This window comes from Oncorhynchus mykiss, chromosome 5 (genome assembly GCF_013265735.2).
Source record: "Oncorhynchus mykiss isolate Arlee chromosome 5, USDA_OmykA_1.1, whole genome shotgun sequence".
In the NCBI taxonomy this organism is placed as follows: domain Eukaryota; kingdom Metazoa; phylum Chordata; class Actinopteri; order Salmoniformes; family Salmonidae; genus Oncorhynchus; species Oncorhynchus mykiss.
The window spans coordinates 74,711,050-74,724,357 of NC_048569.1; positions in this window are offsets into that span (position 1 = coordinate 74,711,050).

The window sequence follows — 13,308 nt, forward strand, 5'->3', positions numbered from 1 at the left end:
CCGTTATTGTAAATAAGAATTTGTTCTTAACTGACTTGCCTAGTTAAATAAAACGAGTTTGGTTTAGGGGCAAACTTTATTAAGAATATATAACTTTTATACAAGTCACCAACAGCCAAAATCTGCGCTAATGGTCTGATGTCAGATGCCTTCACCCTCCACAGAGGAACACGCAGAGGGTGCGTTCTCTCACCTTTGTGCTTCATTCTGTCTTTAGAACCCTTAGCCTGCTTACTTAGAGATGATAAAAGGATACAAGGAATTAAGATTGATAAAGAGACGGTCAAACTAAGCCTCTATGCAGATGGCATACTGCTATCCATGGGCGATTCCATGCCAGGACAGCCCTAAAATACATATTGTTTAGAACATTAAACTGTTGGAACAAAGATATGTTGTTTCGAACAAGGACATATTGTTTGAAACAATGTACTCTACAAGTACATCCAATTTCCAGAGTAGGCTCTCTGCTCATTTTGAAGTTATAATACATTTGATGAGCACCACCAACACAGTGAATGGGAAAATGGATTCATAGGTAACTCCCTTTGCTGGTGATTTGCTGAATGCGCAATCCTAAAGGAGGGCTATGATTGGTTAATAACCATCCTATAATGTACATTTCTATGTATAAATTGGGTCATATCTTCAAAAGTACTACAGAGCCCAAATTTGACATGTTTGATGAGTATATTGATTCAAACAATATGTCTAAAAATAAGCTAAAGAAAAAATATGCTTTTGAGATATTCATATTTTTTATGTTGAATAAATTAACGTGTTTTTTTTTTACATTTCTGAATCTAGACATACTCCATATTTTAGAGCACACTATACAGAGTATAATGACACCAATATGTTATCTGTATCAGGTATGGTTCAAGTATCATAGTGTCTTGTATAGGTCTAAAAAGGATCTAAAATTGCCACTTTCATCATGATGTAAAAATAAAACAAATGGAAAAAGCATGTCAAACACCATTCCTCCCAATGAAGTTAGTATCTGAGAATTGCCAAAACAATCTGAGATACCAAAAATATTTCCGGTCTTTTTGGCGTGGAATTGCCTCCATGTTTCCCTCTTTCCCCCAGGTCTTCCAGTCTAGTTCACCGCTGATGCTAAACTGCTCAGATAACAGTCAGTGAGTTTCTTACTGACATAAAATGACAAATACAGGCAGATGGTCACTCATCAGTCACTGACACACATGCTTGGCCATGCAGAGCTCTATTTTTAAAAGATTTGCACTGAAACCATTCTCTAGTTTAACTGGGGGGATGGGACCCCTGAGGGCATAACTGACAAACTGCTCACCCCAGAAGGGGTGTAGGCATCCTGGGAGCTTCTCAACGGAGTCTGGACTGTTCCTTTCATCTGTGTCACTGCTGCGCATGTTGCAGTTTGTTAAGGAACAGTAGTATATCTCATCGTTGCATACTAGAAAAACCTTGACTCGGATTCCCCCATGTTTGCTGGGAGCGTGACAGATTTTTTCCCAGGGTGTGTGCGTGTGCTCGCACGCCATAGTCATGTGCTCTCTCTGAGTTGAGCTGTAGCCCGTAGATGCCACTCCTTTGCTCATGTGATTAGCGAGGGTGAGGAAAGCCTGAGGGTTGAAGGTTGAGGGTGGATGCTTGCTCCTCTTGCAACTCAGATGCGCTGAAAGAAGCTTTCTATACCGTGCAAACTTAGATGCCTGCTCAAACATATTCTAAATATTTATTTCTAGGGAATCGATTTTTATTTCTAGGAAATGTATTGATGTGTATGGAAAGCCATTGAAACCCAAAACCCATGCATTCTGTGTCCTTCTAGCACAGGGTTTGGTTAAAGGGAAAAGGGATTGTTCACACAAACCAAACTTGGTTCTGAAGATGAGGTTTAATCCTTTGCCCTGATCTGGCACCTTGATCTGGGCAGCAGTGCCAGCCATGCAGCAGCTTAGTGATCTAGCTCTGGGCCAGCCACAGGCTGAGAATAAGCTGTGCTTGGGCCAGGTGCTCCTCTCATCCACATCCTTTCTTCTCATCCCCCGAGGATACAAATGTCAAACTATCTCTCTTTTCAGTTCCTTCCAGGTCCACTGCCTTCTTCTCAACCCTCAGAGAAACAACATGGCTACCATTACCTGACAGTAAAACCCATTGGTCCTGGTAGTCCTTTCAGGCCTGACAATTTCTCTTCTCTCTGACACCGTGGAGCAGAACAGTAGTGTGTGTGTATCAAACACTGTGACTGTGTAGTCACAGTACAGAAAACATTCAGACAAACACATCAACCTGTTCTTCCCTCCTGTCATGCTTAACAAAAGAAAATGTTACTAAACCTAGTCTAGACTTGTTTGCTAGCAAATACCAAAACTAGGCAAGTCATTGTATGTGATGAATGGGAATTATTCAAAGATGAATTATTCTCATACATTAAGGAGGAAATAGTTGGTGCTGCTTTTAAACTTTTAACCAATAGACCAGAGCTTAAATATACACAATGTACAATTAAATGAAGGATGGAATATGAGCCATTGTAAGCTGTAATGGATTGTGTCCATTCTCTTTACAGAGCACAATGACAGTTTTACTACTACAAACCTGCTGTCTGTTTTTGTTTTGCTGTGAGAACTGTGGTACCACTATACAGAGAGGTATAACTGTGAAATGAGACATGTTATTGTGCAGGGGCATATACAATGCAGGGAAATGGCACTTGCTATTTAAACTTCATGCATACTTTCACTCTATCTTCCATTTTAATGCTGCTCTAAAGTACAATCACATATTGTATTGACATTTGAAAGGCTGGTGAAATAATGTGAAAATGTACTTTTCTGTCATGTGAGGTTAGTCACAATCACAGACAATGATTCACATTGTGAATAAATGGATGAAATGCATCAGTTTGAGGGAAATCCAGGCAATAAGTGAACACTAACACAGACTCTGCGGCTGTCAACAGGCTAACATATGGTTCTAGGGTAAGATAACACCTATTCTTTCTCCAAAGTCAAAGTTTGAGAGTTTTAATTTGGAAGAGAGGGAGATAAGTGTAGTGAGAGAGGAAGATAAAGAGTTAGAGATAATTGCAGTGAGAGAGAGGTATTGATAGAAGGAGAGAGAGAGAGGGTGTGTGTTGGGATTGTGTATGAGCCTGTGTGTTGGTGTTTTTCTGGCGTTCATCCGGTTTGGCTGACTATTGGATCCGTGAGTAGGCAGCTTTTCAGCATGGATCCCTGCAACCAACCAAGCAGGTCTTGATCTCTTTGTGCTCCACATGTTGATTACCATAGGCAAACACAATCGTCCAAATGCTGTAGTTCGGCCCTGCTCCGCTTGCTGTTCTCCAAGCACCAAGTCACTATACTGTACTGATCTTGCCAAACACCTTCTCTGCACAACCAATAAACCAATATGATATATCCCAAGGGAGTTACCTAAAGCTTGTGTAGTTTTAATTGTATTCTGTGACATGATCTGACTGTTATTATACAGTAATGTTAGATGGTTCAGTAATTTATAGTCTGTATAAATGTAGGACGTTGAGTTGTATAATGTAGACTTTTATAGAAGTGTATTTGTGTGGATAATGATTTGATACCGTGATAAAGCAGAGGATCCTACTGAGCAGAGACTAATAGATTCCCCTTCTGTTTCAGATGTTAGGCTGATGTTGGTATCAGTTACAGTGAAACTGTTGCCATGAAAGATTCACCATGTCCACAGATTGTGTGTTCATCATTTGATTCTGAGAACAAATCTCTTGGTTTATCGCTGTTTCAGATTTATTTCAGTCAAGCCACACGATTTAGTGTGTTTTTATTTTCGTACTGTAATTTGATCCAAGTTTAAACTACAATGTGTCAACCAGACCTGGGTTCAAATACATGTGTATTTGATTATTTATTATTGAAATACTTATTTTCTGTGTATTTGAGTATTTTCAGAAAATGTGGCCCGAATAGACTACTTCTATTGGAAGTACTTGAAAGTATTTTAAAATAATTTCCTATAAATAGCCTACTATTTTAAAGTATTTTCAAATACTTATTTCAAATACTATTTTGAAATACCTGGATTAAATGCATGGGTGTGTATTTGAGTCAGTGTATTGGAGTATTTTCAAGTACATGACAATACAAATGTATTTCCAAATAAAACATATTGAAATTCTTACATGAAAAGGTATGTGAAAGTAATTGAGGTATTTGAGATAGCATTTGAACCCAGGTCTGGTGTCAACAAAGGTATGACCCAAGAGATTGCTGAAGCAAAAATAACCCTCCAGGTCAGATTTATTTTTGCTTACACATTCTCATTTACATCAAATCTAATCATATTTGTCATATACACAGTTTACAGCAGGTATAAAATGTACAGTGAAATGCTTGTGTGCTAGCTCCCTCAACATTGCAGTTCAATAATCAATATTAATAATAGAGTCAAAGAGAGAGGAGAGGAGGCAGTATGCCTAGTAATAGTCTGATATGTACACAGTACACTCTTGTAAAAATGGGTCCCAAAGGGTTTCTTCGGCTGTCCACATAGTAGAACCCTTTCTGGTTTGAGGTAGAACCCTTTTTCGTTCCAGGTAGAACTCTTTTGGGTTCCATGTAGAACCCTCTGTGGAAAGGGGTTCTACATGGATCTCAAACGGGTTCTACCTAGTACCTAAAGGGTTCTACCTTGAACCAAAAAGGTTTCTTCAAAGGGTTCTTCTGTGGGGACAGCCGAAGAACCCTTTCAAGTTCTAGATAGCACATTTTTTTCTAAGAGTGTGGGATATACAATATAGATAATTAATGTGCTATGTCAAGTATAACTGTATTTACAAATATAAAGTGAGTAGTGTCTTGGTCGCGCAGCTGAATAAATAGTATATAATAGAATAGCAGGGCAGACTGTGTGCTTGTGTGTGTTTGTTTATGGGTGGTTGTGTGTGTGCTTGTGTGTAAGGGTTGGATGAGTAGTCAGAGCAAATAATCTCTAAGGTCCAGATAATCTCTAATGTGCAAATAGTTACTAAGGTGCAGGTCTGTGGAGAGAGACAGCTAGGGTTAGCAGTTCAGCACTGATGGCCTGGTGGTAGAAGCTGTCTTGGAGCCTGTTGGTCCGAGACCTGGTGGTCCAATGCCGCATGCCAGATGGTAACCGAGTGAACAGTCCGTGGCTCGAGTGACTGGAGTCCTTCACGATTTTCCAGGCCTTCCTCAAACACCACCTGGGAGCTCCCCTCAATGATGTATTGGGCCGCACGCACCACCCTCAGTAGAGCCTTGTGGTTGAGGGCAGTGCAGTTGCCGTACCAGGCAGTGATGTATCCAGTCACGATGCTCTCGATGGTTCAGCTGTATAACTTTTTGAGGATCTGAGGGCCCATGACAAATGTTTTCAGTTGCCTGATGTTGAAGAGGCACCTGTTGCATCTTCTTCACCATGGTGTCTGTGTGATTTGTCAATGTCAGGTCCTCTGTGCACACCATGCAACCTGAAGCTTCTGACCATCTCCACAATGACTAGGATTTAGGTAACAAAAACATACCTTTGTGTATCAACAAAGGTATGGCCAGAGGGAGGGTGCCTGTGGGGGTTCCTTCAGGGCAGATTTCATGCTTTCTTAGTTTATTTTTGCTTACATATTCTTATTTACAACAATGACTAGGATAGGTTCTTACTTACAACAATGACTAGGATTTAAACTTTTAACCAGCTCATCCTTCTCATGATATCACCACCAACTTCCAGTTAGTGCTGAGTAGTGTGAAAGCACCAACAACATACAACTTCTTCCCCTTTCAATGTCAACCTTTTTCAATCACATCACCATAAACACCTTTTCATCCCAGCTAAAAAGGACCTGCCTGGGAAACTCAAGCTATGACCCCTGTATGATATAATCCATCAGAAGTTCACCATGGTCCAGAGTACAGTTCTATAGAGGCAGACCTCACTCCTACTTACTTCCCCTCTCTCATGGCAGTCAGACGTGTTAATTACTGCTCATCAGGCCCATGCTGACAGGTTTACGACAGATCACAAACACTTCATTCTGTTGTGTAAAGATGTGGACGGGGTCATGTGGGGTCTATAAAACCAGAGGAAATGCCGGCACACAATCCTCCCTGTTGCAGTGGCACCTTGTAAACAGAAATCGTAATAGTCCCTCATTTTGCAGTTATAAGGTCAAATCAAATCAAATCCAATTGATTTGTCACATACACATGGTTAGCAGATGTTAATGTGAGTGTAGCGAAATGCTTGTGCTTCTAGTTCCGACAATGCAGTAATAACAAACGAGTAATCTAACCTAACAATTCCAAAACTACTACCTTATACACACAAGTGTAAATGGATAAAGAATATGTACATAAAGATATATGAATGAGTGATGGTACAGAACGGCATAGGCAAGATGCAGTATATGGTATCGAGTGCAGTATATACATATGATATAGGGTATGTAAACAAAAGTGGCATAGTTTAAAGTGGCTAGTGATACATGTATTACTTAAAGATGTAGTAGATGATATAGAGTCTCAAGGGATGCTGTTACCATAGTTAGCTTGTGGCTGGAAATGGAACATAGAACTAATGAGACTGGGCTCTGCTCTACCCTCTGAATGGTTCATACTGGGATAGTGGTGCCCATGGTTCAGTCCTCTTTTTTTGTCACAGCGATATCCACTTTCTCTCTGTCTGTCAGTGGTGATTCTCTGAACCTCCATCACCTTGGGCCGGATGAATCCATCTACTACCTCTCACACATGGTCCCCTCCTTTTGTACAGTTCTCTTTTATGTCATCTGAATTCGAGAGGAGGGATCCTGACCAACCAACCAGATAGACCTCCAGCCAATGACACTGATAAAACATCCCTCCCTTCCCCTCTGCATTTACCTGACATACTATATTAACCACCCCATAAAAGGTCCCGAACAGTCATTTTGATTCCCATGTAAAATAAACTTTTGAGTGACTAAAATATCACCCATAACATTGTTTGGGAATAGAAACTCAATTTTGGGGGGAAAAAACACTAGGAAGTTTGAAAAGACAGGCTGAATGGTGGGGAGCTTATATTATTAAGCTTGCCTTGATTGACAGCTCTCTGAAACGCCTATGTCAAGAAACTTGGATACAGGCAAGTTGGTTAGGACATCTACTTTGTGCATGACACAAGTAATTTTTCCAACAACTGTTTACAGACAGATTATTTCACTTATAATTCATTGTCTTACAATTCCAGTGGGTTAGAAGTTTACATACACTAAGTTGACTGTGCCTTTTAAACAGCTTAGAAAATTCCAGAAAATTAGGTCATGGCTTTAGAAGCTTCTGATAGTCTAATTGACATCATTTGAGTCAATTGGAGGTTTACCTGTGGATGTATTTCAAGGTCTACCTTTAAACTCAGTGCCTTTTTTTGCTTGACATCATAGGAAAATCAAAAGAAATCATCCAAGACCTCAGAAGAAAAATTGTAGACCTCCACAAGTCTGGTTCATCCTTGGGAGCAATTTCCAAACGCCTGAAGGTACCAGGTACATTTGTACAAACAATAGGACGCAAGTATAAACACCATGGGACCACGCAGCCGTCATACCACTCAGAAAGGAAACGCGTTCTGTTTCCTAGAGATGAACGTACTTTGGTGCGAAAAGTGCAAAAAAATCCCAGATCAACAGCAAAGGACCTTGTGAAGATGCTGGAGGAAACGGGTACAAAAGTATCTATATCCACAGTAAAACGAGTCCTATATCGACATAACCTGAAAAGCAGCAGCAGAGAAGAAGCCACTTTTCCAAAATCGCCATAAAAAAAGCCAGACTATGGTTTGCAACTGCACACGTGGACAAAGATCGTAATTTTTGGAGAATGTCCTCTAGTCTGATGAAACAAAAATAGAACTGTTTGGACATAATGACCATCATTACAGTGGGGCAAAAAAGTATTTAGTCAGCCACCAATTGTGCAAGTTCTCCCACTTAAAAAGATGAGAGAGGCCTGTAATTTTCATCATAGGTACACTTCAACTATGACAGACAAAATGAGAAAAAAAATCCAGAAAATCACATTGTAGGATTTTATATGAATTCATTTGAAAATTATGGTGGAAAATAAGTATTTGGTCACCTACAAACAAGCAAGATTTCTGGCTCTCACAGACCTGTAACTTCTTCTTTAAGAGGCTCCTCTGTCCTCCACTCGTTACCTGTATTAATGGCACCTGTTTGAACTTGTTATCAGTATAAAAGACACATGTCCACAACCTCAAACAGTCACACTCCAATCTCCACTATGGCCAAGACAAAGAGCTGTCAAAGGACACCACAAACAAAATTGTAGACCTGCACCAGGCTGGGAAGACTGAATCTGCAATAGGTAAGCAGCTTGGTTTGAAGAAATCAACTGTGGGAGCAATTATTAGGAAATGGAAGACATACAAGACCACTGAAAATCTCCCTTGAACTGGGGCTCCACGCAAGAACTCACCCCGTGGGGTCAAAATGATCACAAGAACGATGAGCAAAAATCCCAGAACCACACGGGGGGACCTAGTGAATGAGCTGCAGAGGTGGGACCAAAGTAACAAAGCCTATCATCAGTAACACACTACGCCGCCAGGGACTCAAATCCTGCAGTGCCAGACGTGTCCCCCTGCTTAAGCCAGTACATGTCCAAGCCCGTCTGAAGTTTGCTAGAGAGCATTTGGATGATCCAGAAGAAGATTGGGAGAATGTCATATGGTCAGATGAAACCAAAATATAACTTTTTGGTAAGAACTCAACTCGTCGTGTTTGGAGGACAAAGAATGCTGAGTTGCATCCAAAGAACACCATACCTACTGTGAAGTATGGGGGTGGAAACATTATGCTTTGGGGCTGTTTTTCTGCAAAGGGACCAGGACGACTGATCCGTGTTTGAGGAAAGAATGAATGGGGCCATGTATCATGAGATTTTGAGTGAAAACCTCCTTCCATCAGCAAGGGCATTGAAGATGAAACGTGGCTGGGTCTTTCAGCATGATCCCAAACACACCACCCAGGCAACGAAGGAGTGGCTTCGTAAGAAGCATTTCAAGGTCCTGGAGTGGCCTAGCCAGTCTCCAGATCTCAACCCCATAGAAAATCTTTGGAGGGAGTTGAAAGTCCATGTTGTCCTGCAACAGCCTCAAAACATCACTGCTCTAGAGGAGATCTGCATGGAGGAATGGGCCAAAATACCAGCAACACTGTGTGAAATCCTTGTGAAGACTTACAGAAAATGTTTGACCTCTGTCATTGCCAACAAAGGGTATATAACAAAATATTGAGAAACTTTTGTTATTGACCAAATACTTATTTTCCACCATAATTTGCAAATAAATGCATTAAAAATCCTACAAAGTTGAAGTGTACCTATGATGAAAATTACAGGCCTCTCTCATTTTTTTTAAGGGGGACAACTTGCACAATTGGTGGCTGACTAAATACTTTTTTGCCTCACTGTATGTTTGAAGGACAAAGGGGGAGTCTTGCAAGCCGAAGAACACCATCCCAACCGTGAAGCACGGGGGTGGCAGCATCATGTTGTGGGGGTGCTTTGCTGCAGGAGGGACTGGTGCACTTCACAAAATAGATGGCATGATGAGGATGGAAAACTATGTGGATATATTGAAGCAACATCTCAAGGCATCAGTCAGGAAGTTAAAGCTTGGTCGCAAATGGGTCTTCCAAATGGACAATGACCCCAGGCATACTTCCAAAGTTGTGGCAAAATGGCGTAAGGACAATCCCTGATCTCAATCCTATATAAAATTTATGGGCAGAACTGAAAAAGCATGTGCGAGCAAGGAGGCCTACAAACCTGACTCAGTTACACCAGCTCTGTCAGGAGGAATGGGCCAAATTTCACCGGATTTATTGTGGGAAACTTGTGGAATGCTACCCGAAACGTTTAACCCAAGTTAAACAATTTAAAGACAATGCTACCAAATACTAATTGAGTGTATGTAAACTTCTGACCCACTGGGAATGTGATGAAATAAATAAATAAATCATTCTCTCTACTATTATTCTGACATGCCACATTCTTAAAATAAAGTGGTGATCCTAACTGACCTAAGACAGGGAATTTTGTCAGGAATTGTGAAAACTAAGTTTAAATGTATTTGGCGAAGGTGTATGTAAACTTCCGACTTCAGCTGTCAGTTACGGCCTCCCGGGTGGCGCAGTGGTTAAGGGCGCTGTACTGCAGCGCCAGCTGTGCTATCAGAGTCCCTGGGTACGCGCCCAGGCTCTGACATAACCGGCCGCGACCCGGAGGTCCGTGGGGCGACGCACAATTGGCCTAGCGTCGTCCAGGTTAGGGAGGGATTGGTCAGTAGGGATGTCCTTGTCTCATCGCGCACCAGTGACTCCTGTGGTGGGCCGGGCGCAGTGCACAGTGTTTCCTCCGACACATTTGTGCTGCTGGCTTCCGGGTTGGATGAGCGCTGTGTTAAGAAGCAGTGCAGCTTGGTTGGGTTGTGTATCGGAGGACGCATGACTTTCAACCTTCGTCTCTCCCGAGCCCGTACGGGAGTTGTAGCGATGAGACAAGATAGTAGCTACTACAACAATTGGATCCCACGAAAAAGGTTTTTTTTTTTTTTTTTTTTTAAACTGTCAGTTACTTTGCCATAGATGAATAGTATTTGCTGACACGTTGGCACCAGTAGAGCAAACACTCCTTCACCGATTTGGATTACAAGGCAGTACCTATTTAAATTACTTAAATGAAGTAAGAGAATATCATGTTATCATTGGTCTATTAAAATTACAGTTGGTCTATTAAAATTACAGTTAGGGTGATCCCTATCCACCTATCCGTATTTGATGGGGGGGGACCAATCATTTTATGATAAAACTTTATCAATGAAGAAGCAACAGTCCTTTTCCGTATTAGTATTTGGTAGCAATTCCTTTAAATTGTTTAACTTGGGTCAAATGTTTCGGGAAGCATTTCACAAGCTTCCCACAATAAGTTGAAATTTGGCCCATTCCTCCTGACAGAGCGGGTGTAACTGAGTCATGTTTGTAGGCCTCCTTGCTCGCATATGCATACGCTTTCAGTTCTGCCCACAAATAATTTATAGGCTTGAGGTCAGGGCTTTGTGATGGCCACTCCAATACCAGCCATTTTACCACAACTTTGGAAGTATGCTTGGGGTCATTGTCCATTTGGAAGACCCATTTGCGACCAAGATTTAACTTCCTGACTCATGTCTTGAGATGTTGCTTCAATATATCCATAATAATTTTCCATCCTCATTATGTTATCTATTTTGTGAAATACAAGAGTCCCTCCTGCAACAAAGCACCCCCATGACATGATACTACCACCCCCGTGCTTCACGGTTGGGATGGTGTTCTTCAGCTTGCAAGACTCCCCCTTTTCCCTCCAAACATAACGATGGTCATTATGGCCAAACAGTTCTATTTTTGTTTCATCAGACCAGAGGACATTTCTCCAAAAAGTATGATCTTTGTCCCCATGTGCAGTTGTAAACTGTAGTCTGGCTTTTATGGTGGTTTGGAGTAGTGGCTTCTTCCTTGCTGAGCGGCCTTTCAGGTTATGTTTATATTGGACTTGTTTTACTGTGGAATTAGATATTTTTGTACCTGCTTCCTCCAGCCTCTTCACAAGGTCCTTTGCTGTTGTTCTGGGATTGATTTGCATTCATCTCTCCTCCCTGAGCGGTATGATGGCTGCTTGATCCCATGGTGTTTATACTTGTATACTATTGTTTGTACAGATGAATGTGGTACCTACAGATGTTTGGAAATTGCTCCCAAGGATGAACCCGACTTGTGGATGTCTTGTGGAGGTCTTGGCTGATTTCTTTTGATTTTCCCATGATGTAAAGCAAAGAGGCACTGAGTTTGAAGGTAGGCCTTGAAATACATCCACAGGTACACCTCCAATTGACTCAAATTATGTCAATTAGCCTATCAGAAGCTTCTAACGGCATGACATCATTTTCTGGAATTTTACAAGCTGTTTAAAGGTCACAGTCAACTTAGTGTATATAAACTTCTGACCCACTGGAATTGTGATACAGTGAATTATAAGTGAAATAATCGGTCTGTAAACAATTGTTGGGAAAATTACCTTTGTCATGCACAAAGTAGATGTCCTAACCGACTTGCCAAAGCTATAGTTTGTTAACAAGTTATTTGTGAAGTTGTTGAAAAATGAGTTTTATTGACTCCAACCTAAGTGTCTGTAAACTTCCGACTTCAACTGTAGGTGTTCCTTTTGGCCAGGTGGGAAAGGGTAGTGTGGATTGCATTAGAGGTTGCTTAATTTGTGAATCAGTTGGGGCGTTATGTAAATTGTAATTAGTCAAGGGTTTCTGGTGTCACGGTGTTGATGTGAGCCTGACCAGTCTTTCAAAACACTTCATGGCTACAGACATGCGTGCTACGGGTTGCTAGTCATTTAGGAAGGTTACCTTGGTGTTCTTTGGCACAGTGACTATGGTGGTCTGCTTGAAACATGTTGGTATTTCATACTCGGTCAGCAAAAGGTTGAAAATGTCAGTGACACATCCTGGTAATCCCTGGCCCTGCGACCTTGTGAATATTGACCTTGTAAATATTGGTCTTACATCGGCTATTGAGAGCGTGATCACACAGTTGTCCGGAACAACTGTTGCTCTCATGCATGCTTCAGTGTTGCTGGCCTTGAAGCAAGCATAGAAGTAATTTAGCTCGTCTGGTAGGCTCGTGTCACTGGGCAGTTCGCGCCTGTGCTTTCCTTTGTAGTCTGTAAAAGTTTGCAAGCCCTGCCACATCTGACGAGCGTTGGAGCCGGTGTAGTACGATTCAATCTTAGTCCTGTATTGATCCCTGAACATATTCCAGTCTGTGCTAGCGAAAAAATACTGTAGCTTAGCATATGGGTCATCTGACCACTTCCGTATTGATCGAGTCACTGGTACTTCCTGCTTTAGTTTTTGCTTGCAAGCCACAATCAGGAGGATAGTGTTATTGTCCGATTTGCCAAATGGAGGGCAAGGAAGAGCTTTGCACATGTCTCTGTGTGTGTAGTAAAGGTGGGTTTTTCCCCAAGTTTTTTCCGTCTGGATGCACATGTAACATCATGGTAGAAATGAGGTAAAACGGATGTAAGTTTTCCTGCATTAAAGTCACTAGGAACGCAGCTTCAGGATGAGCATTTTCTTGTTTGCTTATGGCTTTATACAGCTCACTGAATGTACAGATCATTGAATGTGAAACAGACAGCTACGGAAAATATAGATGAAAACTCTATTGGTAAATAGTGTGGTCTACAA